The sequence below is a fragment of the Paroedura picta genome, chromosome 6, assembly GCF_049243985.1.
Source record: "Paroedura picta isolate Pp20150507F chromosome 6, Ppicta_v3.0, whole genome shotgun sequence".
In the NCBI taxonomy this organism is placed as follows: Eukaryota; Metazoa; Chordata; class Lepidosauria; order Squamata; family Gekkonidae; genus Paroedura; species Paroedura picta.
Window position 1 is genome coordinate 35,884,206 of NC_135374.1, and position 27,991 is coordinate 35,912,196.

The following is a 27,991-nucleotide window of genomic DNA, read 5'->3' on the forward strand; positions in this document are numbered from 1 at the left end:
GTTTCTTTCTCACAGTTACCCCGTGCAGCATCAGGAATGCTCACTATGCCAATTAAGGAAAGGGGTAAAGTCTCCATAGAACTAAAAAGAATGATTTCTGAAGGGGTGGGGCATATTTGCTTGTGGAAAGGATGTCTCCTGAGCTCCTGGTTTATTATTTAGGCTGTTGTATGATCTTTCCAGAGTACAAAATGAAGCAGGGCACAGGCTGGTAGAACATTGTTAAGAGAATACAATGGTCATAGCCAACACTCTTTTCCAACAACCCAAGAGACGACTCTACACATGGACATCACCAGACGGTCAACACAGAAATCAGATTGACTATGTGCTCTGCAGCCAAAGATGGAGAAGTTCTATACAGTCAGTAAAAACAAGACCAGGAGCTGATTGTGGTTCAGATCATCAGTTTCTTGTTGCAAAATTTAGGCTTAAATTGAAGAAAGTAGGGAAAAGCACTAGGCCACTCAGGTATGAACTAAATCATATCCACGTCCAATATACAGTAGTGACAAATAGATTTAAGGAATTAGATCTGATAGACAGAGTGCCTGAAGAACTATGAATGGAGGTTCGCAACATTGTATAGGAGGTAGCAACTAAAACCATCCCAAAGAAAAAAGAAATGCAAGAAATCAAAATGGCTGCCTGAGGAAGCTTTACAAATAGCTAAGGAGAGAAGGCAAGTGAAAGGCAAGGGAGAAAGAGAAAGATACACCCAATTGAATGCAGAATTCCAGAGAAAAGCTAGAAGAGATAAGAATGCCTTCTTAAATGAACAGTGCAAACAAATAGAAGAAAACAATAGAATGGGGAGGACCAGAGATCTTTCAAGAAAATTGGAGATATGAAGAGAACATTTCATGCAAAGATGGGTATGTTAAGGGACCAAAATGGTAGGGACCTCACAGAAGCAGAAGAGATTTTAAAAAGGTGGCAAAATTATATAGAAGAACTATACAAGAGCGAGCTTAACATCCCTGATAAGTACAATGGGGTAGTTACTGACCTGGAGCCAGACATCCTGGAATGTGAAGTCAAATGGGCCTTAGGAAATCTGAGCAACAATAAAGCTAGTGGTGGTGACAGTATTCCAGTTGAACTATTCAATATCTTAAAAGACGATGCAGTAAAAGTGCTACACTCAATATGCCAGCAAATTTGGAAAACTCAACAATGGCCACAGGACTGGAAAAGGTCAGTTTACATTCCAATCCCAAAAAAGGGCAATGCCAAAGAATGTTCAAACTACCACACCATTGCACTCATTTCTCATGCTAGCAAAGTTATGCTCAAAATTTTACAAGCTAGGCTCCAGCAATATGTGGACCGAGAACTTCCAGAAGTACAGGCAGGATTTCGAAAAGGCAGAGGAACTAGAGATCAAATTGCCAACATATACTGGATCATGGAGAAAGCTAGGGAGTTCCAGAAGAACATCTACTTCTGCTTCATTGACTATGCTAAAGCCTTTGATTGTGTGGAGCACAACAAATTGTGGCAAGTTCTTAAAGAGATGGGAATACCAGAGCATCTTATTTATCTCTTGAGAAACTTATATGCAGGTCAAGAAGCAACAGTGAAAACTGAACATGGAATCACTGATGGGTTCAAAATTGAGAAAGGAGTTTCGCAAGGCTGTATACTGTCGCCTTGCCTATTTAACTTGTATGCGGAGCACATAATGAGAAAGGCGGGATTAGAGGAGTCACAAATTGGGATCAAGATTGCAGGGAGAAATATCAATAACCTCAGATATGCAGATGGTGCTGGAGAAGACTCTTGCGAGTCCCTTGGACTGCAAGGCGAACAAACCGGTCAGTCCTAGAGGAGATCAGCCCTGACTGCTCCTTAGAAGGCCAGATCCTGAAAATGAAACTCAAATACTTTGGTCACCTCATGAGAAGGAAGGACTCCCTGGAGAAGAGCCTAATGCTGGGAGCGATCGAGGGCAAAAGAAGAAGGGGACAACAGAGAATGAGGTGGCTGGATGGAGTCACTGAAGCAGTTGGTGCAAACTTAAATGGACTTCAAGGAATGGTAGAGAACAGGAAGGCCTGGAGGTTCATTGTCCATGGGGTCGCGATGGATTGGACACAACTTCGCACCTAACAACAACAAATGATCTTTCTGTGCTCCTGCTCAGGTAGTAAGGTTGAACATAGAAGTATTTTACTGTAAAAGAGTGCCATAAATGTGTCCCTTATACCAGTGATGACATAAGCCATCATGATATTAGGACTAGGTAACAACTTGGTACAGCATACACCTTGCTTGCAAAAAAGACAGTCCTTTTTCTTTTATCCCACTGCACTTGCTGGTGACAAGGCTTCGAGAGCTGCTGCCAGTCAGAGGAGGTATCACTTGCAAAGATTATCCAGTGCTATGATGGCAGCCACTCATTTATTTAAAATCCCTTTCATGAATTGCTGCCACCACCAAAAGAACACTTAAAATTCTTGGGAGACTGGGTGGTGGTGGTGTTACGGAGAGCATGGAATTGCATTTTTTTTCCCTGTCAAACAAATTATTGATCTACTTTTTTGCTGAAAATTTGATTATCAGTATTACTGAGGGGAAAAGACATCCCTGAAACAAATGAATAATGTTGGGTATTTCTTGTATTATTAGTTGCTTGTCTAGGAATGTCCTTGCTTGTGCAATACGAGAAAAATGGCTTCATTCTTCAGTAAATGATTTCCTGTTCATATTATATGCAGTTTGTTTGTTTTATATGCATCAAAGATAAGACAGATACAGCTATACCTGATTTTAATATTTGATTAATTATTTCAAGAAACCAAACTGTGCATAAGCTTTTCACTTTCTGGGCATGTTGTGTTTTCACAAGTGGTTTTCTTCTAATTTTGCATTTGGCAAAGCTGTGCTTAAAATAATGGCCATGATGTTGTCGAATAAAGTTAGGTCTGTGCATTGGGTGACAAACTTAGTCTCTCAGTCCCATGTTTGCTACATGTATGTATGTGTGCATATAGGCAGTTAGACAGACATACCCCTAACCACATGTTTTCATGGCTGACCCTCCAACACCCCCTTGATACCAGAGGACCAAGCAGGGTAAAGTGATTTCCAAAAAACAAACAGTAGATGAGGGAAGGGCTATTTACCCACCTATTTCTACCAATGCCAACCCTCTTTATTATATCAGAGGCTAATGTTTGGTTTCATTGTCAGATAACATTCTTTAATACTTGGGGTTTAAATTGTATCACCTGGTTTTCTCATTGTTGTATCACCTGGTTTTCTCATGTATAGTAATATGGCCAAAGCAAGGCCACTTTATCCATGTAGCACATGGGGCTATGGGCTCTGTGCTTCTAGGGCGCACCTGTGGTGCCCTCCCCCCATGGATCAGGGCCATAGCCTCTCTCCTCCCCCCTTTCACCTCTTCAATGACACTCAAAGTGACATCCCTTTCTGCTGTGAAGACCCTCTATGCCCCCAGGCTGGTTGCTGCCACTGTATTCTGCTAGGGCCCCACGAATCCTTAAACTGGCTCTGGTGCTACAGGCCCTAATAATCCTTAAACCACTCTTGGCCCAAAGTCTTTTCAGGTAGTAAACAATAAGCAAAGTAAGAATATATATATCCTTATCCATGGTTCCTCTATATATTTGTGAAACAGCCTGGGGGGTAGAACATGTCCGGCTGTCCAAGTTGGAATAGGGCCAATCAATGCTGGTTGCACCCTGATTGGCATTGCCCCTTCAGCTCCCGCCCTCCCTCCCTGGATGCTAGCCACATTCCTCTCAGATGCACCAGAGACAGAGAGTGACACACAGAGCCCTGCCAGACCGAATACGAGTCCTCATTCCCTCCTATCGCTCCTGCTGCGAGGGAGGCAGAGAGAGACACAGAGAGAGCTGTTCTGTTCCAGGGCTTTGAAGAAAGGAAAGAAACATTGTTAACTGAATATGAGTCATTAAAAATGGCATCAACCTTTGTGTGCATAAATGCACTAATATTGGTAGCCTCTGACAGCCAATCTATTTTCTACATCTTTGTGGGAAATATGGTTTTGATCCTACCCATTTTACTCTTTAGCTAAGAAGGATCCCCCCCAAAGGGCTATACCAAGGATCATAAAACCCACATGAACAAAATGTCATATAGTACAGAGCCACATTGTAGAAATATGCAAGGTCACCCTCTTCTTCTTTATGGATTCTGTGCAGGCATAGAAAATGAATGCATTATTGCAGGTTAGATAGCTTACAAGCTTTAAAAGACATTTCAAGGCTCTTGGAGTGCCCCCTTCCTTCTTTGTAGATATCTCCCTGGACAAAATGGCTGTGATTTTGAGTTTTATTCTTGATACCCTACAGACTCTGGGTTTCCTCAAACTGGGAGAAATCGCACCTAGCTCACATCCAATCTATTGATTTCATTGGAGTATCCTTAGATACTATATAGGGAAATGCATATTTGCCTCTTCTAAGGACCCAAACCATGCTCTCTCTGGTGGAAAAGTTTTTATCCAATAGATTCCAATCAGCCAGATTGGATCACCACTTGACCTCCTAGGTTATATGGCCTTGACCACTTCTGTGATCTTATATACACAATTATGCATGTGCCCACTGCAGAATTGGTTTATAAAGAGATTTAATCCCAGTTCTGAACATCAGTGGGAAAAGTTATCTAACCATTATAAGATCTCTTATCTTGTGATTTGTTTCAAAGAGCCTATCTCAAGGGAATTCCAATAGGAGTCCAGTCCCATTACATATACTTGTTTACAGATGCTTTCCTCTTGGGTTAGGGGGACCATTGTCAAGGTCTAAAGGTAAAGGGTACATGGTATAACAGGAAGTCCAACCTTCACACCCTCAGTTAGAGCTGAGGGCCATCAAATTCACTCTCACTTGTAGCAATGTTCTGGTAGCAATGAACAACATCACTGCAAAGTTCTACCTAAGCAAACGGGGGGGGGGTCATGGAAGTTGTCTGCCTTTGTAGAGGCCACACTCATCTGGCAATGGGAAATAAGGCAAGGAGTCCAGTTAACAGCCGGTCACATAGCCAATCTAGACAACACCTTAGGAGACAATTTGGGCAGAGACACAAACACAGATCAAGATTGTCACAGCAGATACTACCTGCTTTCAGTTTCCAAGGAATATGTGAGTGTTTCCTGAGTTAGACCTCTTTGTATCAGTAGGCAACAGGAGATTCCGACTTTTCTGTGCCAGGGCAGGCAGGGTTAGGGTCAAGGGTTCAAATGCACAAGCCCTATCCATGCCCACCCCAGGCCCCTATGGCTAGGCAAGAGCTGGCACTGCTGTTGCTCTCCACAGCTTTGTGGACCTTTAATGGACTCCAAAGTGCCACCTTAGAGATCTCCGAGGCAGCCCAAGGCAGTTTCTGTTGAAGCCAAGACAGTCTGGATCAGCAGGGAAGTGCAGAACCCTAGTCATAACAGGAAGAATAAGGATATAATACACATAAAATTGGAAAGCAAAGGTTTGATTCATGCTCTGGAGCAGGGATAGTCAACCTGTGGTCCTCCAGATGTCCATGGACTACAATTCCCATGAGCCCCTGCCAGCAAATGCTGGCAGGGGCTCATGGGAATTGTAGTCCATGGACATCTGGAGGACCACAGGTTGACTACCCCTACTCTGGAGGACCTGACAAAGTCTTTGATTATTTTCTTGAGTAGAAGGATGGTGGATGACATCCTCATCTATGAAAGTTCACCTAGTTACCATTTCCCATGGCATAGTCAAGGGGCGATCAGTTTCTTCTTCCCCCAAATCCAAGAAATTCCTTAAAGCCTAACATTATCCCACTTTTTGTCATTGGTTTGGGGCTCCATAATGTTCTGGTAACCAATAGGTAGCTTAAGAAAAATCTCTAGCCTCAACACATGGTGAATACCAAAGAGTTAAAACATTATTAAGTGAATGTTGAGCAATATTCCTGCCATATTAGCTGTCATCTTGACAATTCAAGATCAATTATGCTTCCAACATATTGGATTCATAGTTTACTAGTACTTGGACTATCTGGGGAGATTTTTTAAAACATTTCCATACCCAAATTCCAAGAGAATCCACTCAGAAAGCTCAATTGAGCAATGTACTTCTCCAAGTCAGAGCAGTACAACCTCTGTTCAGTAAAAAGGAAATTGCCTAGACGTCAAACTCTCTTTTCATACAGCCCCCTCAGTGTAGAGCAGTTTTCAACTATTACTTCTGTTCTGGTTCCTCCTTACCTTTGTTCCTCTGTAACAATAATTTCAATAACATATCACAAGATGCTAAACATGAAAAGACTTTGACCCAATACCAAATTGCTTTCCAGAAGATCAAAGTGTAGAATATATAAGGGATGCAGATTTTTTTTAATTCCAAATAGCATACCTGTCCAATTAATACCACTTTAATCACCATACCTTGACAGCCTGCAGTGCATGTCATGAAATCCCATACATAGACATTAAGCATTCACAGTAGAAACCTCTTGGTAAAGCTCTTTGCCTAAGAATTTGTTAAAACACTCGTCATAAAAACAGCTGTGTCAATGTAGTCCACATTTATTCACATTTACATAATTTACTCTGAACAGCTTGAGGTTTGGGGGGGTTCTTTTTAAAGAATTTGCAGTAGCAGAACACTTTTGACATTACAAGGAAAGAGTTTAATGATTTTCAGAGTAAAACGCAAGCTTCAGTTCTTGAACCAAGCAAAAATAAATCTAGGGATAATAAACACCACCATTCTGCCTATGGCATCCTTTAAAAAAAAAACATCCAACTTCTGGCTGCTCCAGGCTCACACTGAAAATATCATCTGAACAATTTGCCTCAAGCAACAGTACACTTTTGCTTGCCACAACAACAGGGAAGGGAGGGCACCAGTTGCTATCACAAACTGAGCTACTATGGGACTCAGCCAAGAAACTGAAGGTCATAAACAGAGATTATCAGAGCCTACAGACTGTGATGTCTGAGGGAGCAGGACTTTGTAGCTTAGAGGCACAAATAGGATAAGCTAGCCCAGTCTCCTCTCACCAACCAGTGCACCACCACTGGCTCTTCAAAAAGCAATTTGGCTAAGATTGCTCCTGTCGCCTCTGTAAATATCCTTTGACCCTGAGTTAGTCAATGATAGACAGATTCTTCTGGATCATCTTGACAGCAGGAATTGCCTTCCTTCTGTGTAACCCAGTGGTACAAGGACCTAGGTTTTTATAGACTCAGTATATCACCACCATTTTTTCAGCCATTCAGGACACAGGACAAAGGCAAAGTAGAGGCAGCCCTAGAGTAAGGATGGACATTTGGTTAACAATGAAGAGAAAGTCAAATTGAACATATCTGTTTGTTAATAGCAGGAATATCCAAATTTGGTACACAAACCAACTAAAACATCTCTGGTTCAATCACCTACCAACTGACTCATGGCAGACTCACAAGTTACGACCACTGGAGCTGAACATTCAGCACACTGCCATCTCTATCCAAATGTGTTTTATTTTTTTTAATGATGGTCAAATCACACACTGCTTTGCTGCAGCTGCTGCTCCATTGCTACCTTTAATTTTTAAAAGGTACATTGTTGAAAGAATTCAAAAATGTCACTTTTTACAATGAGTTATGGCCACATTATTAGTTAATGACTCCTAAACTCGCTGGATATGTCTCAATGCATGTTTTCACAAAGGAGAACTGCAGATTATTCCCAATCACCCTAATGCCTGCAAAATATTACATATAAAACTTTAGGTTAATACAAAATATGCCATGGGAGTTATTTACCATAGTATCTATGGCATAAAATGCTCCCAATGAAAACTTCATCAATATGCTAGAATAGACTGCAGAGATGCAAATCGCAGGAAATTGGTTGGATCCAGAAATTTCCTAATAACAGAATGGTAGGTTCTTGCCTCATTCCTCCCACTTCAGCCTACTGATCTTCACAAAAGTCTGTTCTTAGAGGACAGGAAATTCTGAGGAATAATATGAGGGGGTTCTGCAGTAGGAAGAGAGATTGAGAGGAATTACCAGTTAGTCTGGATCCAATGCAATGTGTCTACTTTAGGCTGCAGATACACAAAGTGGCCAGATTACAAATTATCCAGTGCATGACATATAGATTTCTTTAATTATGCAACAATGATTCTGGAAAGGTACATGCCTGGAAAGGTACATTATGTAAATGTACATCCAGAACATTTAATCTGCTGACTGTACAGGTGCAAAAACAGCCAAAAGGTACAATATAGAAGTTACAGATGTAGCTTGTACACCAAGGCAAAAATTGGCCATGATCCTGTAGCAGAAATGAACATGATGCAGGTGCAAGGTGTTCAAGCAGAAATGTCAAGGTGATGTATGGGAAGCATATTCCAGCCAAAGAGGCCGTTTTTGATGGACAGAATATCCCTAATTACATAGTAGGATTACTGACTTGGGGATGACAATCCTGTAATACAGTGGTCCCCAACCCGCGGGCCGCGGCCCAGTGCCTGGCCGCGAAGGCCTTGGTGCCGGGCCACAGCTCCCTTTTCCCGCCCCCCCCCAAAGCGAGAAGCTCGCCAGGCCATGAGCGAATCGGCCGCCAAAGCGGCCGATTAGCTCGCGGCCCGGCAAGCTTCTTATTTCAGGAGGGGGGGGAAGAGAAGCTTGCCGAGCCGCAAGCTAATCAGCCACTTTGGCAGCCGATTTGCTGGCGGCCCAGAGGGGCCGGGAGAGGGAGCCGCGGCCACCGGCATGGTGGCGGCGCAAACACGCATGCGCAGACTGTCGCGCACACACGTTTGCACCCCTGGCGGGCGCAAACGCACATGCACAGCAGTCCACGCATGCGCATTTGTGCTGGGGCTGCCGCGCGTGCGTGGGGCCCCGGGCCACTTTCTCCCGCCACTCCGGAGCAGCGGTCCGCGGCAACCGGAAGGTTGCGGACCACTGCTGTAATATCACTAGCCACCCTCTTGGCTATAACCAAGAGCCTGAGGGCATCACAGGAGGAACCAGTGAGTGTCTTGATACAGTTGACAGAACTCCAAGAACTCCTCCTCCTAATGTGAATTGTATATTTCGTACAAGCACTGAATTCTTCAAAAGAGGAATAGCCTGTGTTCTCCCATGCTTCATCATACTATTTTTCTGCAAGCAAGCCCACTATCTCCAATGTGTAGCAAGAAGAAAGTTGTTATTAAGACAAAAACATTTATGTGTGAGTGTATGCACACATACACACAGGATACTCCTCTTATGGTTAAAAATCAGCACTTTCTTCGTACACCAAGTGTGTGACATCAGGCTGTGGAGAGATTATCCCTTGTTGTTGTTGTTGTTGTTGTTATGTGCGAAGTCGTGTCCGACCCATCGCGACCCCATGGACAATGATCCTCCAGGCCTTCCTGTCCTCTACCATTCCCCGGAGTCCATTTAAGTTTGCACCTACTGCTTCAGTGACTCCATCCAGCCACCTCATTCTCTGTCGTCCCCTTCTTCTTTTGCCCTCGATCGCTCCCAGCATTAGGCTCTTCTCCAGGGAGTCCTTCCTTCTCATGAGGTGGCCAAAGTATTTGAGTTTCATCTTCAGGATCTGGCCTTCTAAAGAGCAGTCAGGGTTGATCTCCTCTAGGACTGACCGGTTTGTTCGCCTTGCAGTCCAAGGGACTCGCAAGAGTCTTCTCCAGCACCAGAGTTCAAAAGCCTCAATTCTTTGACGTTCGGCCTTCCTTATGGTCCAACTCTCGCAGCCATACATTGCAACTGGGAATACCATAGCCTTGACTAAACGCACTTTTGTTGGCAGGGTGATGTCTCTGCTTTTTAGGATGCTGTCTAGATTTGCCATAGCTTTCCTCCCCAGGAGCAAGCGTCTTTTAATTTCTTTGCTGCAGTCCCCATCTGCAGTGATCTTGGAGCCCAGGAAAATAAAATCTGTCACTATCTCCATTTCTTCCCCATCTATTTGCCAGGAATTGAGAGGGCCGGATGCCATGATCTTTGTTTTCTTGATGTTGAGTTTCAAGCCAACTTTTGCACTCTCCTCCTTCACCCGCATCAACAGGCTCTTTAGTTCCTCTTCACTTTCTGCCATTAGAGTGGTATCATCTGCATATCTGAGGTTGTTGATATTTATCCCTGCAATCTTGATCCCAATTTGTGACTCCTCTAATCCCGCATTTCTCATGATGTGCTCTGCATACAAGTTAAATAGGCAAGGCGACAGTATACAGCCTTGCCGAACTCCTTTCTCAATTTTGAACCAGTCAGTGATTCCATGTTCAGTTCTCACTGTTGCTTCTTGACCTACATATAAATTTCTCAAGAGACAAATAAGATGCTCTGGTATTCCCATCTCTTTAAGAACTTGCCACAATTTGTTGTGCTCCACACAATCAAAGGCTTTAGCATAGTCAATGAAGCAGAAGTAGACGTTCTTCTGGTACTCCCTAGCTTTCTCCATGATCCAGCGTATGTTGGCAATTTGATCTCTAGTTCCTCTGCCTCTTCGAAATCCTGCCTGTACTTCTGGAAGTTCTCGGTCCACATATTGCTGGAGCCTAGCTTGTAGGATTTTGAGCATAACTTTGCTAGCATGAGAAATTAGTGCAATGGTGCGGTAGTTTGAACATTCTTTGGCATTGCCCTTCTTTGGGATTGGAATGTAAACTGACCTTTTCCAATCCTGTGGCCATTGTTGAGTTTTCCAAATTTGCTGGCATATTGAGTGTAGCACTTTTACTGCATCGTCCTTTAAGATTTTGAATAGTTCAACTGGAATGCTGTCACCACCACTAGCTTTATTGTTGCTCAGACTTCCTAAGGCCCATTTGACTTCACATTCCAGGATGTCTGGCTCCAGGTCAGTAACTACCCCACTGTGGTCATCAGGGATGTTAAGCTCGCTCTTGTATAGTTGTTCTGTATAATTTTGCCACCTTTGTTTAATCTCTTCTGCTTCTGTGAGGTCCCTACAATTTTGGTCCCTTATCATACCCACCTTTGCATGAAACGTTCTCTTCATATCTCCAATTTTCTTGAAAAGATCTCTGGTCCTCCCCATTCTATTGTTTTCTTCTATTTGTTTGCACTGTTCATTTAAGAAGGCATTCTTATCTCTTCTAGCTTTTCTCTGGAATTCTGCATTCAGTTGGGTGTATCTTTCTCTTTCTCCCTTGCCTTTCACTTCCCTTCTCTCCTTAGCTATTTGTAAAGCTTCCTCAGACAGCCATTTTGATTTCTTGCATTTCTTTTTCTTTGGGATGGTTTTAGTTGCTACCTCTTGTACAATGTTGCGAACCTCCGCCCATAGTTCTTCAGGCACTCTGTCTATCAGATCTAATTCCTTAAATCTATTTGTCACCTCTACTGTGTATTCGTCGGGGATATGATTTAGTTCATACCTGAGTGGCCTAGTGCTTTTCCCTACTTTCTTCAATTTAAGCCTAAATTTTGCAACAAGAAGCTCATGATCTGAACCACAATCAGCTCCTGGTCTTGTTTTTATTGACTGGATAGAACTTTTCCATCTTTGGCTGCAGAGCACATAGTCAATCTGATTTCTGTGTTGACCGTCTGGTGATGTCCATGTGTAGAGTCGTCTCTTGGGTTGTTGGAAAAGAGTGTTTGCTATGACCATTGTATTCTCTTGACAAAATTCTACCAGCCTGTGCCCTGCTTCATTTTGTACCCCAAGGCCAAACCTGCCTGTTATCCCGGTTATCTTTTGGCTTCCTACTTTAGCATTCCAATCCCCCATGATGATAAGCACATCATTTTTTGGCGTTGCTTCTAGAAGGTGTTGTAGGGCTTCATAGAACTGATCAACTTCATCCTCTTCAGCAGCAGTGGTTGGGGCATAGACCTGGATCACTGTGATGTTGAATGGTTTGCCTTGGATTCGAACTGAGATCATTCTGTCATTTTGGGGATTGTATCCCAAGACTGCTTTTCCTACTCTCTTATTGATTATGAAGGCTACTCCATTTCTTCTGCGAGATTCTTGTCCACAGTAGTATACCTGATGGTCATCTGAATTAAATTCACCCATTCCTGTCCATTTTAGTTCACTGATTCCTAAAATGTCGATGTTCAGTCTTGTCATTTCTTGTTTGACGACGTCCAGCTTACCTTGATTCATGGATCTGACGTTCCAGGTTCCTATGGAATAAAAATCTTTACAGCATCGGACTGTCTTTTCGCCACCAGTTACTTCCACAACTGAGCGTCCTTTCGGCTTTGGCCCAGTCGCTTCATTCATTCTGGCGCTACTCGTACTAGCCGTCTGCTCATCCCCAGTAGCACATTGGACACCTTCCGACCTGAGGGGCTCATCTTCCGGCGTCATATCGTTATGCCTATTGGAACTGTCCATAGAGTTTTCATGGCAAAGATACTGGAGTGGTTTGCCATTTCCTTCTCCAGTGGATCACCTTTTGTCAGAGCTCTCAGCTATGACCTGTCCGTCTTGGGTGGCCCTGCATGGTATAGCTCATAGCTTCACTGAACTACGCAAGCCCCCTTGCCACAACAAGGCAGCGATCCTTGAAGGGGGATTATCCCTTTAGTGAGGGATATAATTTTGGGAGGGGGAATGGGGGGGGAGAAAGGTTCAGTTGAGAATGTGAATGAAAAAAGGGTCATGCTGATCCATCATCCCAAACATATGGCATATCAATATTACAGAATCCAAACAAAATTTTCCTGGACCCAATGAGCTGAACCTAATTGCACATCCCTAACTTAGAATGATGAAATATGAAAAATCAATGTGATGATATTCGGATTCATAATTATAGCCTTAAAGGTAAAGGTAAAGGTATCCCCTGTGCAAGCACCGGGTCATGTCTGACCCTTGGGGTGACGCCCTCTAGCGTTTTCTTGGCAGACTCAATACGGGGTGGTTTGCCAGTGCCTTCCCCAGTCATGACCGTTTTACCCCCCAACAAGCTGGGTACTCATTTACCGACCTCGGAAGGATGGAAGGCTGAGTCAACCTTGAGCCGGCTGCTGGGACCGAACTCCCAACCTCATGGACATCACTTCAGACAGCATTTCTGTTGCTTACCACTCTGCACCACAAGAGGCTCCATTTTCAGAGTAAAGGTAAAGGTATCCCCGGTGCAAGCACCGGGTCATGTCTGACCCTTGGGGTGACGACCTCTAGCGTTTTCATGGCAGACTCAATAAGGGGTGGTTTGCCAGTGCCTTCCCCAGTCATTACCGTTTTACCCCCCAGCAAGCTGGGTACTCATTTTACCGACCTCGGAAGGATGGAAGGCTGAGTCAACCTTGAGCCGGCTGCTGGGATTGAACTCCCAGCCTCATGGGCAAAGCTTTCAGACAGCTGCCTTACCACTCTGCGCCACAAGAGGCTCTTTTTAATTATAGCCTTAGGGTACATCAAACTATTCTGTCTGAAGTTGTTTAATTTGCTTTCATAACATTGACTAATACTTTTATTCCTTGATCTGCCAGATACTTGTTAGTAGACTGCAGAGGAGCACCATTTCACCAGTACATTTCTTTGCTTTCCAAGTTCCCCTCTCCCATAGAAATAAGACTGCACCTGGTTCTCGACAGTGCATAATACTGAGTTCAGGTGTACCAATTAGTGTAATATAAAATAAACAACAAATTAAGAATTTGTTAACGGATAATCGACTCAGCAGCTCTAGCATATAACATTCTCATTGCCAGATTTAATAATCCTCTTCTGTTTTCTAGAGGTGGGGTATTTGCTTTCTTTGAACATTTATTCAAAAGCTCACCTATCTAACTCACATGACCTCTTCCACCCTCTTCAGTTTGCTGCAACTATTTCTACTGGCAAGGAATGCTTTTTACGGACAAAGAGCACTCAACTGTTGATCTATGACTCCAAGCGGGACACAGGCTCAAGTGATTTTCAAGCAATCGTATATAATTACAGCATAAAGTAAAATGCCATACAATGCGAAAAGATATTTTAGAGCAGGGCAGTCATTATTCTCACCCCAAAGTGCACAAAGCTGCACTGTTTACACAACTCTTGCCACTCAAGTTCTTGCCATTTACTAAAATTTATCTTATTTTTAGGCCTTTGTAGAACGCAACAGCAATTGAAAAGATCTTTATGCACAAAATTCCCTCTTAATTCTAGGCTATTTTCCTCAATGATACCCAAACCATTTGAGCTGGAAGGGATACCAGAAGGCTATTGAACACCTGGCTTATAAAGTGGTTCTAGTAAAGTTCAGCTTTATTCATGAAGTTTAACCATGCCAAGGTCTATTCTTTCTTTCAGTTAGTCCTGCCTCACTACCTTTTACTGTGGAACTTTCACCTGGTCTAGATGTATAAGACTTTATTGTTTCCAGCCATAGGCCATTAAAATGCAATCAATATCATATCAGTTAATATAAAAACAGTAAAAGAATTAGAACAATACATGCGGTAGTCCATAGATAATAAAAGACAATAAGAATTCAGGTTTCTAGCTCTCTGGTGGCGTAAATTTGGCTCGAATTTTCCAGTGAAACCTGGTCTAGATGAATAGTTCATCAGATGATTTTTTACAAATGTATTTAGAAGAAGAATTGGGTCTTATATATCACTTTTTTTCTACCAGGAGTCTTAAAGCGGCTTACAAACGCGTTCCCTTTCCTCTCCCCACAACAGACACCCTGTGTGATAGGAGAGGCTGAGAGAGCCCTGATACTACTGCTTGGTCAGAACAGCTTTAACAGTGCTGTGGCAAGCCCAAGGTCACCTAGCTGACCGTATGTGGGGGAGCATAGAATCAAACCCGGCTCACCAGATTAGAAGTCCACACTCCTAACCACTACAACAAGCCCCATATTTCTGTCTGAACAACTTAAAAACATGTGCAATAATCTCCCATTTCCTGCTTCATTTTAGCAACTCTGGACATCCTTGGTAGTCTCTCTTCTAAGTGCTATTCAAGGCCAACCCTGCTCAGTTTCTAAGACGTGGGAGTTGGAGCTACCCTGGGTCAACCAGGAAAGGGCATTGAAACCATACACATACATAAAATCAACAATAAAAATAAGACAGAGCAGAGGGATCACTGAGAGAATGACAGATGTTACAAACAACTTTCACCCCTTGGTAGAACTATGAACATTAGCAAACATACCGAAAGGTTAACATCTCTATTTCTTATTGTCACAAACCAGTTAGTATGCGTTTCAGTTTTGATCAGAAAACAAAAATGTTGGTTTATTTCTGTACCAAATGTTCTAGATTTCTCATTCAATATGATTTTGATACAATTAATACTCTTTTTCTGATATTCTCAATTTTTAAAACAGATATGGGTTAATGCAATCCTTTGTAGGTATGTGTGTTGTGATTATACATCTCTTGAATTTTTTGTGTGTCTAACGCCTAACAACAAACAAAATCCCAAAACTCTGAAGAAAGTTCTGATAGACTGTGGTTTAAAAGCTAATAAATACTGTATAAACATGTGAAGGCCTGTGAAGGTCTAATGCCTCACAAAACCAGAGAACCTGTGAGTGACAACTGCTCAAAGGGATTTCATCAGTTGAGCCAAAGGAGCTGGGAACTGACTGCTGAAGAGAATTTAGTTTAACTGTGACTGATGAGAATTTAGCACTGACTGAGGAAAATTCAGGACTGACTAAAGAAAGTTTGACAGAGGGCTAAGGAACTTGGCAAGGAGGAGTAGGAGGACTAGTGAAGACCCCATTTGGGCAAAAAAGCTAGAGAGTTCTAGTTAGAGAAATGATTCTCTGCCCAATTGAAAAGGGAGATGATTCTGAAGAGTGTTGTGATCCCTTTTGTGTTCAGAGCAGGAATTTGGATACCCTTATTCAGCCAGAAAAGGGACAGAACTTCTAGTTTAGAGAAATAATTCCCTGCCCAATTCAAAAGAGAAATAGCTCTGAAGACTGGAGTGATCACTTTTGTATTCAGAGTAGAAATCTGGGAGCACTTCCGCACATCTAAAAAAATAGCATTATACCATTGTAATGGCATAGTGCTAAAAATTATTGCACCTCTGGCCATTCCTCACCTTCTTCCTCTCTCGCTTTTGTCTGCTGCATTTTCATGCTTCTTACACTTTACATTGCCTGCTTGAAATGGTGGAAGAAAACAATGTGCTTTACATGTGACTCTTACACCTGTCAATCAAGCTAGGCAACCAATCCCCTTTCTCAATGTTTTAAAGGGCCCATGATGCCCGCTAATTTTTTTTTTAATTCAGACCTTTTCTGGATGGGGTCCTGGTGTTACCATCAGAGGATATCTTAAATGAGACTAATTAGGATCCTCACTCCCAGTGAGAGCACTTGACCCATATACTGAACGGGGTTTTGGATTGCTATTTTATAGTTCGCCATCTTGGTTATGTATTAAGGGTTATTCTTAGGGCTTTTTATTGTGTTTTATTAAACTGTTAACTGCAGCAAGACATTTGACAGCGATGGTATATAAATATAAGAATAAATATAAATAAAGGATGGGACAGCCTTATCACAAATGGCCAGTTTATCTAGCATCATGTGTGGGAGTATGAGGGCATTATATTTACAGGCAAGACCTGCAGAGACATGTGCCTCCATTGAAGGCCATGTGAACAAAGAGTGAGAGAGCTAAAAGAGAGAGCAGGGGTCAGAGGGCGACTCCCAGATTAAGCCTAAAAGAATGATTCCATTCAAGGAGATAATACCTATACTCACTGATAGAGTGATATACTAGTCACCCACCACCCCAAATCTCTGGCTATGCTGAGTCACTCATTGCAATACTTGCAATACTTGCAATACTTGCATTATTATTAGGTAGCTGTGTATAGAATGATGATGTATCACTCTGGAATACCCAGCTGTCTGCCAAGAATACCAGGTCATTCCATGTGGAATACTATCAGTGAAGCTGTGCAGTAGGTTGCCAAATCTAGCTTTGAACATTCCTAGAGATCTCTTGGTGGTATCTGGGGGTGGGTGGTGGGAACTCAGCATAAATTAAATGGCAGGGGTAGTATGGGAAAAATTCAGCAAACACCACAGAACAATTTTGGGCTGAATCTGGGCCATATCTGCACTTCCCTTTTTTCCCCACTGTAATTTCTGCTGAATTCTGATCGAATTAAACCTGGGTATACAGCCTTCCCTTTTCCCAACTAGAAACAGGTTGTCCATCTGCACTTGAATTGTCCCAATTCTTAAATTTATTTAAAATCGTGGTACAGCATTCTTATGTTATTTGCAAATGTGCAGTGCATTATTTTTTTCAGGTTCACAACTCATTAATTATTTCCTCATCTGCAATTTTATGCATTAATTAGGGAGTGCACTTCTTAATGTAAGGATCATTTGAATTCTAGAAACTGAAAAACAACTATTGTGGTAATTTCTATAAACATTAAGCACAGAGTCAAATAACAAAAACAACAAAATCAAAACTTTGTCAAGGAAAGCTTTTGTTCTTTTCTGGTTAGTGAATATTTAAAAGTAAAACATAACTTATTTAAATAGGAATATTGCATATGGCTGCAGAGAAGACCTAAGTTGGTAGATTGACTCTTAGATAACTCCATGCCAGATACCTGATTCTCCCACTGTTACTATATACTGTCTTGCAAGTTACCTGCAGGCATTACCATGCTTGAAAAATGTGTGTGTGCATTGGCATAGATGACAAAGTAGCAGCAACTAGAAGCAGGCACAGGATTTACCCAGCCTGCCTGAAGACTTCCCTTCTTGGAATTTTGTAAATCAAACCTGAGCCTAACCCTTGCACTATCTTTATTGTTAGCTATGTGAAACCTGGCATTACCCTTCCCTTCTCCTTCAGGTTGCTAATTCTGAGTTGGGAAATTCATGGCCATTTGGGGGTAGATCCTGGGGAGTGGGTAGGCTGGAAAGTATTGGAATTACAATCAGCAAATGGAAGTCAGCCTTGAAGGGCTGCTGTTAAGACATCTAAATAGCTGAGCTGTACCTATGTGCTCACTAGTGATGCCACAGCACTGATAAAGCTGTTCTGACTGAGCATCTCTATCAGCCTCACCTACCTAACAGGGTGTCTGTTGTGGGGAGAGGAAAGGGAAGGTGATTGTAAACTACTTTGAGACTCCTGGTAGAGAAAAATGGCATATAAGAACCAATTCTATATCTTCTTAGGGCTGCCAGTTCTGGGCTGGGGAATGCATGGCTATTTGGGGGTGGGTCCTGGGGAGGGGGTAGATTGGGAAGTGTTGGAATTGCAATCAGCAGTTGGAAGTCAGCCTTGAAGAGTTATTGTTGTGCTGTTTAAATGCTGTTTATGCTCTCACTAGTGATGCCTAATGGTCACTCTGAAGTTGCAGCAGAAAAATCCCAAACATGTGGCTGGGGATTCCTTTGTTTACAGTGGGATTCCTCCCACTTCCTCTTTCTTCAGGAAGAGCAAATCAGTGTGTATCCTTTGGTGAAGCAAGCAATGAGCAGCCATTAGGCTTAGGTCTCTCCATCTGCTGATGTGTGGCATGTAGTCTGCCTACAGCCTAGCCATATGCTTCTTTTGTAACTACTCTTTAAACTTCTGTACTCTGCTTCAATGAGACTGTAACAGAATAATATGATACATATTTTTTCAAATAATCTTTCCCTAGTTACTCTGTTTTAAATCTCAAAGTGCTGTGCATCATCAACAATCAACAAGGGTAATGATTACATAGTTTCAAACCACTCAGTTACTCTGCAGCTCTGTTCTTCTGGAGGGACATAGGACTGAGTCAAGTCCAAAAGGCCCAACAGGAAGGGACCTCAGAGGGTCTCCAAAGTAACCATTTTCTCGAGGGGAACTGATCTCTGCAGTCTGGAGATCAACTGTAATTCTGGAGAACTCCATTCCTCACCTGAGGTTGCCATGTCTAATCTGTGAAATGCCAAAAATCATTGAAAATATGTTTTTCAATAATGGCAAAAGAGGATTCTATTATCTCCAGAATATTTAAAAAGTGCACTCCCTTGACCTCTCCCCTTAGCTCAAGTATGTTCTCAGGTAGGTGAGGAACCAGTGGTTTAGACATCTTTTTATGGGAAGGATGCAAGGGATAAAACATATAGCACACACTTTTTTTTCATTTGAATAATCCATTACTCACTAAGGAGTTTGGAAGCAGAAATTAGGCTAGTAATTTTATTTACTTTATTTGTTTGTTTGAGACATTTATACCCTGTACCCTCGGCACAAAGCTCTCAGGGTGGCTTTCATAGGAGACGAAACATTATGGTATCACAATTAACACAATAATTGGTAATGACCTAGAAAGGTTTACAAACTACTAAGGACTGTCCCTGGAATTAGTAGCAAGCAGGAGGTCGCCAAGAAGATTTACTGTACTTAGAAAAACCTACCATAAACATTCCAAGCACTGCAGTGGTGCTGAGAATATGACTCATTAGATACAAATCTCTAGGCAATGAGCATTATCTGTTTGTTCCCCATTTTCATTTCCATCTTATTGCTGTGGGTAAATAAATCCTGTTTCTGCCTAATGCGTGACGCACTGCTGTTTTATAAATTAAAGCTAAGTTACGGCAATTTTCTTAGCTAGGTAATGTCAAAAGTCTCTCTCCGGCTTCCTTTGAACCTCCAGCTATTTGGTGTGGAGATGATAAGAGAGGAGTTCAAATGTTTCCAATGAAACTAGAAATTAGTGCAAATGAAAGAGCTGCATTTCTGGGGGGGGGGGAATAGGATGCCGGAAAAGTGCCACCAATTGAATAAAGTTAAGTGAAGGCAGTAGCAAATGGAAGAGAGGAGCTGCTTATTTTTCTCTGAGCTATTAAGCAGAAAGATGCTGATAAACATTAAGCTTTTGTTAAAATATGGGGCAGAAGGGTGCTCCGCTAAAGCCCAGCCTTCCCCAGTCACAGCAAGGCTCACCTTCCTCAAATAAAAGTTTCCACTTTTGTTGGGAGTCACAGGAAAGGCAAGCAATTAAAGATGCTTTTGAAAACGATGCCTGCTGTGTTATCATCTTATTATTTTGATTACAGCACTGCCTAGATGAACTAGACAGGATTCGAGATTAGTTGCAGCCCAGGAGCACTGCCAAGTGTTCCCTTCTGACTCGTACTCCAAATAAAAAATAAAAAAGGAGGAAAGTCTGTTCTTTCTTCCTCCACGAACAAGCCAGTTGTTGCAAAGAAAAAAATTGATGTTCTCACCCTCCCCAGCATGACTTTGACTTTATAAATTATAAGGGTGTTTCTTGCAGGCTGTTCAGAGAGGAAAGGTGGTAGGATGAGATATCCCCCCCCCCCAAGAAGCCTATGGGGGAAAATCCTCTGATGTGAAAGTAACATTAAGATTTTACTTCTTTGGAAACTTCTGCTTGTTAAAAAAAATGTAAATTAACATGGTGGTATGCTTTTAACAGTTTTGAAACACTTAATGTACTGTTGGGAACTTGGGGTCTTTTTCTGATTTCTATTTCCATGTGATACATAATATTGTCATTCTGCCCCCCCCCCAAAAAAAACCCCTCCTCTCCAAGTCCTTTTTTCTTACAGAGATATGTCTAGGATAGAACCCCAAGAGATGCATCTTTAGATTATAGACTCATTCCAACCATTCCATTTGGCCCATTCCCCTCCCCCCAGGATTTCTTTAATGTTTTAAAGCATTTCCTTTTTCTACAGTTGCATTTTATGCTGCATTCCAAAATGTATCTAACACCAAGCCATATTACAGCTTGATTTGTGTGTCAGTTAAATTAATAAGAAATTTGAATAATAAGTATTTTACTATATACTTTTGGCAGCATAATAGAATTGCAGTTACTTAATCTTTTGCTATTCTGTTGAGAATTTATCATAGTATGACAAAGTACACATTATTTTCTTGAATTATGAGAAAAGTGTTCCCCCCCCCTTACGTTTTACATACATTTAGGGTTAGAATCATAGAGTCATAAAGATGGAAACAACCATAGAGGTCATCTAGTCCAGCCCTTGTTCAATGCAGGATCAGCCTAAAGCATCCCCCACAAGTGGGCATCCAGCCACTGTCTGACATCTGTCAGTGAGGAGAAACTCTCTACCTGCTAGGCAACCAATTCCACTGTTGAACTACTCTTACTATAAGAAAAAGAAATCCTAATATCCAGTCGGTATCTTTCTGCCTGAAATTTAAACTCATTATTGTGAATGCTGTCCTCTGTTGCCAACAGTAATAACTCATTGCTCTCCTCTTAATAACAGCCTATCAAATAGTTAAGGAGATCAATCATGTCCCCTCACTCAGTCTCCTCCTCTCCAGACTGACCATTCACAAGTCCCTCAGACTTTCCTCATAAGGCTTGGTCTCCAAACCCTGGATTACCCTTGTCACTCTCTTCTGCACCCAGTCCCTTCTGTCTGCATCCTTTTGGAAATGAAGCCACCAGAACTGCTGCCTGAACAATGCAGTGTATAATGGCCCTATGACAGCTAGTGATTTGAATGTTATGTCTCTGTTATTATATCCCCAGACTGCATTAGCTTTTTTTCCTGTTGCATCACGCTGATGGCTCATATTTCACTTACAGTCCACCTGTACCCCCAAGATCTTATTCACACACACTGCTATGTAGAAGTGTTACCTGGTTCAGTATGCATGCCTTTTCTTTTTGTAACCCAGATGTAGAATTTTGGACTTATCCTTGTGGAACTGCATCTTGTTCATAACCACTCGTTTATTCAGTGTTCAGATATTGTTGAACTCTATCTCTATATTCCAGTGTATCTCCTACTGCTACAAATTTGGTGACATTATCAAATTTAATTAGTAGTCTTTCCACCTTGGTGTGGAGAAACAAGAACCAGCTTGGTGCAGTGGTTAAGAGATGTTGCTTCTAATCTGGAGAACCTGGTTTAATTCTCCAGCCCTCCACATGCAGCAAGCTGGGTGACCTTGGGCTAGTCATAGTTCTGTTAGAGCTATACTTGCAGAGCATTTCTGTCAGAGCTGTCTTAGCCTCACAAACCTCATAGGGTATCTGTTGTGGAAAAATGAAAGAAAAGGTGTTTGTAACCCACTTTGAGACTCCTTTAGGTTGGGAAAAGTGGGGTATAAAAACCAACTCTTCTACTTTTTTTTATCTAGATCATTTATAAAAATACTGAAAAGAACTGGACCCAGAACCAAGCCCTGTGGCACCCCACTGGATACCACTCTCCAATCAAATGCAATGCCATTGAAAACCACCCTTTGGGTCTGTTTCTTCAACCAGTTCCCCATCCACCTAAGAAGAAGAGTTGGTTCTTATATGCCACTTTTCTCTACCTGAAGGAGTCTCAAAGTAGCTTACAATCACCTTCCCTTTCCTCTCCCCACAACAGACACCCTGTGAGGGAGGTGAGGCTCAGAGAGCCCTGATATTACCGCTTGGTCTGAACAGCTTTATAAGTGCAGTGGTGAGCCCAAGGCCACCCAGCTGGCTACATGTGGGGGAGCAAGGAATCAAACCTGACTCTTCAGCTTAGAGGTCCACACTCCTAGGGTTGTCTGCTTCAGCTGCCAAAGCAGCTGTTTGTGCCTGAAGCAGCCCCCACTGTTGCGTGGGGGGAGGGGTGGCACTGGCATGCCAGTCAGTGGACACACACAGGCACAGAGCTCTGATCCTGTGTGTGGGCACCGGGTTGCGCACTGCAACCGGTGCCACCCCTTCCCCCCCACACACACCGCAGCACTGGCTGCTTCAAGCACAAATGGCCGCTTCGGTGGCCAAAGCACGCTACCCTACTCCTAACCACTACACCAAGCTGGCTCTCTATCCTAGGGTCCATTCTGCAGTTCTCCAGTCTCCTTCCCAATCAGAGCATCATGGGAAAACTTGTCATCCTTCCTCCCTTTTTTGATGATTGGGGTAACATTGACACATTTCCCATCCTCCAAGCTGTCTTGAAGATTGGGTTCCCACAACTGTGAACAGAAAAACTGAACTGAATGTAGGAGAGATGAAAGCTAACTAAGCCTATTTTGTGATATCCAATAGAAGAGCTCTATAACAGCAAAAAGATACTGTCCCTCTCCATACATTCCAGAGTCGCTGTCCATGAGTTGTGGAATGAATCAACAAAGAAGGAAGGCCAAGCATCAGTTTCAATCCCTTTTATATGTCAAACCTCAGACTGATATGTGCCTTTTGCTTTTCCCCTGCACTTGGCATTGATTTCAATATTTGGCTTTCAGCTTGGGCATCATTCCAGTTCTATATATCCATCGGCATTAGAGGATGAAATGGTAAGTAAGCACTCAAAGCCACAACAGTCATCTTCCCCATTAAACATGACATCAGATCCTTTTAGGATATGTGAACCATCAGAAAATAATAATTGTTGTAGCACTTGCTGCAGTATATTAACTACCATGCTACTTAATAAATTGTGTTTGCCCAAAAGACAAAAAAGAGCAAAACCCAATATTAAAGTAAACCATCTTGAGATCAAAATAACTTTTGCCTACAAGGAGGGCTTTAAAGTTCATATCCGGTCACATCCAACATGAAGACTAAGAGCCGATGGATGTCAGCACCAGTAACAGCATCAATATTTTGGGATTAACCTGACTTCTCTGCAGCTATCTGAGCACCAGGGATTATCAGCTTTCAAGATTGCTTTAATGTCACACAAGTTCATAGTTGCTGAATATGACAGATGATGCTTCTATCCTCCTTTTGATTTTCACACTACACAGTTGCTTCCAAATTCAAGAAAAGCACAGTGCCTTAAACTCTCAACTGCATAGCTTTTATTCAGACCGAGAATACTGGGAATGGGTAAAAATGGGGAGAGGTTGGAAAAGGGGGAGAAAAGTACAGTCAGGAATATAGGGCTTGAATCAGAGAGGTCCAAGTCTGAAGTATAAATTGGACAGGACATCAGGAGATTCATTTGGGTCCTTCTGTGTTTCCCTCTCTAGGAAGATCTTAGGTGATACAATTGAGGCTAAGAAACAGCACTGGAAAAATGGTTGAGCACCATTGCTCAGCTCCATCTCAGCGGTTGTTTTTGTTTATAACTAATTTAATTGTTTTAATGTGTAATCTAATTTAAAATTTTGAATGGATCTTTATATCCATTTGTATTAGAAGCTCTGAAAATGGATGTTCTAATTTCATATCTAATTTGGACCAAAGTTAGTCAGTTGTAACAGGCCATGCATTTGTACAGCCTTCTGAAGACCCAGAAAGAAATCGCACACTGCAACATCATGTCCTGTGGTTAACAAGGACTCAGGGAGGTAGAATGTCTCCTCTGGACTATCATGATTAAACAAATGCTCTGTGAGCCTTGCTTTCTGCTGAGTGCTGGTGTGTACAAGAGACTCATTCCTGTGCAAGTATCTAGCACTCTAGGATACTCAGATGATGCACTGGAATTCAGCAATGTTCAATCAGGGTGTAAACTGCACGGAGCTTTTAGTCCAACCCCAGATCAATTCAATCCCTGCCCTCTACACAGAATGCCATTTCCGTTTGGATGTGGGGTGATTTAAAATTTCCTTCTGCGGCAAGAAGGATTGATCCGAAGTGACCCTACCTTTATTGTACGATATCTTAGAGTGCTTTTAATGCTCAATATTTAAAGGCTGTTTTGAATCTGGGCTCTCCTCCATGGTAGAGGACCCGTGATTGGCCAGAGGTGGTCATGTGACAAACTTGCCTTAAAGGAGAAGCCCCTAATTTCTCTCAACTTCTGTCGGTCCTGGATTTTTTCTCCCTTCTCTGACTTTTTCGATCCTCTCCCCCACTCCTTCCAAGAAAAGAAAGAGGCTCCCTGCTTGGCTCCTCTCCCCCCTCCTTCAAGAAAAGAAAGAAAGAGGCTTGGCTCCCTCCCCCCTTCTGAACTACCGTAACCACATGCAGAAGACTTTCCTTTTTCAATGGGGAGGGGGGGGAGGAAGATTTGAGTTCAGTTATCTGAATTCAACAGGATTGACAATGGAATAAACAAAGTAAGTGCAGACTCTGCCCAGGACTGTATTCATATGGGTGCCACAATAGCATCCCCAGGTGTAGCAGGCAAGCCTCAAGTAAAACTGTGAACCACTGACTACAATGGATGGATGCACTGAGGACTGGATTTCTCTGGCCATTTTTACTATTGCTTATTTATTCCATACAATTTACATCCCACCTTTGGGCCCACATATCAGCTACCAAGCGGCCAATAAATTAAGACATACCCTATAAAAATCACAATTTAAAACTTGAAAACTGAAAAAAAAAATTAAAAATCAGAGTCCCTGGAAAGCAAATGTCCTTCATAAAGATGTTGCAAGTGAAAGCTGTTGCAAAATCCTTTTTAAAATTATTATTAGTTGTAGTAGTAGTAATAATAATAATAATAATAAACAACTTCATTTTTGTAGGCCACTCTTCCAGGGTAGCTCAGGGTGGGTAACAATATGGTTTTAAAACATTAAATTGCATAGTAAAATCAGCATATAATCGATAAAATACATTTGTAATTTATGGTAGCCCCCAATTAATTTAAACTAGGGAGGATTCAAGATGTTTGGAGGGCAGGTCTACTCTTCATTTCAGCAGTGAGGCCAGCAATTCTTGATGGTCTGTTTGGACCTCAATCGTGGCCTGGTGGAACAGCTCTGTCTTAGAGGCCCTGAGGAACTGGTTAAATTCCTACAGGGCCCTGATCTCTTTCAGCAGAGCATTCCCCCAGGCCAAGGCCAGGGCTGAAAAGGCCCTGGCCCTGGTTGAGGCCAGTCTCACTTCTTTTTGCCAGGGAATCCTGAACAGGTTTTGATCAGTTGACCTTAATATTCTTGGGGGGGGGGCATAATGGAAGCATACCATATATATCCTAGGCTTCCTTCTCTGACAGCTAGCACAAAATACAACAGATTTTAAAAAATCCAAACAAATCCCTTAACATTATTTGTATTAACTACCAGTAAAATTACAATCGTTGATTTTTAAAAATCTGGAAAAAGAATCACAATGAAGCAACAGCTTGTTGAAATGAATTGGTAATAATTATAGTAGTAATACCTTTGTGTACCGGCATTATGGTGGTGTAGGAAGCATGCTCTCATGCAATCCTTTGCTGCCACCATGAATAATGATGCAGGTGGGTGGCACCAAGTCTCAGCCATCCTTCCTTGAAATACCCAAAAGGGCCTTGTCACCGCAATGTCCTTTTCACAATGACCCTGCATTGACTTTCTTTCACTAGTGTTATTGATACAATAACATGTTGTCAGTATCAATCCTATTGTGAGTGCCTTCACCATAAGAAAAACCTTACTCATTTAAAACAACTCTTCAGCTAGTTCAATATGCTGTTTCTAGCTCTGGTCCCTTTCAGATGCTTCAGAGGAAGAACATAAGTGCAAGGGTTAACAGTCAGTAAGCTGAGGAAGTAACATGTGTCTTCATGCAGTAAACTGGTAGGAACCTATGCTCCACCTTGCATCAGCCCAGCAGGGTCTGTTAGTTCTGCTCCCCACAAACAAATGTAGATTTCTTCTATGAGTTTGAAGCAATTTTAGCGGCTGGTACCTCCTTTGGGAATCATTTCTTGAAAGAAGTGTGAAGGGTTTCCCCCTGGCTAGAAGGCTGGTAAGATCTTATTATCAATTCTGGAAAGGTCTAGGTAGATTCTTTTTTTAAAGGGTTTTACAAGCCTTCTAGCTAGAAGGAAACCTTTCACAGATTATCAATTCTGAAAAGGCTTCGTGAAATCTTAAAAGCTGTGTTGTTTTTGAGGAGACAAATTTGGAGGGAAAGGAACAAATGAAACAAACTCATAGGTTTGTATCCAGAATACATTTGCCACTAATACAACGTAGGCCCTCCAATTTACCCATCATCCAGTTCCTGATAGTTCCTTGTCACATGGGGACAGTTTGTCAGGGGGGTGAGCAGCGCCGGGGGGGGGGGGGGTTGAGGGGGCAGGAAAGTTCTGATCTGCTCATGGAATGGTTAACAAAAATGTAGCTGGGATCCAATCCAGAACTTTGAATTCTATATTTCACATACAGAGTGAAGAATAATGAAATAAATCATTAAAATTGTTCTAACCACATGATATCATCAAATCTAAAGAGGCAGCCATATACTTCCCCCAGAGAAATTTGAGATCAAGCAGACACAATCTGCAGTGGTGCAGCATGTTGTAGTGCCAAGTCAGAAATGGGAGGAAGAGGCAGGGGCTCACAGTACCTTAAATGGCACTGCATGCTTGGACCTAGTCTCTCTCACCCAAGCGGCCATGGAGGACAGCTTCCCTCCCAACCATCTGGTTATGTTGGGTCTTAAGCATTGGTGTCATACGGTTGGGCCTGTGTAAAATGTATGGTTATTTGCTATTCTGCACACCAATTTTTGCATGGGGTGGAGCCTGTTTTGGGGAGAGTCCAGTCTGCACATTGGACTGTCCATCTTAAGCGCTTCCTTTAAAAGCTGGAAAATATGTGAGCAGGCACCAACCCAGCTGGGAAGGCAGGCAGGCAGGCTCACTTGGTAGGTGGCCTGGGGTGAACCAAGTGAGGTCTGCACCCTTTGGCACTTCAGGTGGACGCTTCCCCTGGGTGGGATTCCCAACTGCAAGAGGATCTACGTTCCCAACTGGGAACCAGTACAGAATCCCCAGGACGCCTCTGGGACCAAAGTTCATGCAGTCAACTGACTGCAAGTTCAGATTCCCTCTCCCATGCTGTGCCAACTCTCCTGCTAAGAGTAATATAGCTGTGGCCTTGTTTAAACCAAATATATGTGTCACATCCTCCTTGAGTCCAAAATGCCTTCCTGCTAGTCAGTAACACCAACAGACTGGTCTCCCTACAAAGGCAACAACATCTGCATGCCCCTCACCAAAATATCATAGCACTTTACTCCCCCTTTTCCCACCAGTGAGCCCCGTGGCTTTAAAAAATCAAATGGATTTTAATATTTAAATGTTTTAAATTTGTTTTATGGCATGGATGTGTTGTGATCTGCCCTGAGCCCTTGGGGAAGGGTGGCAATTAAATGCAAAA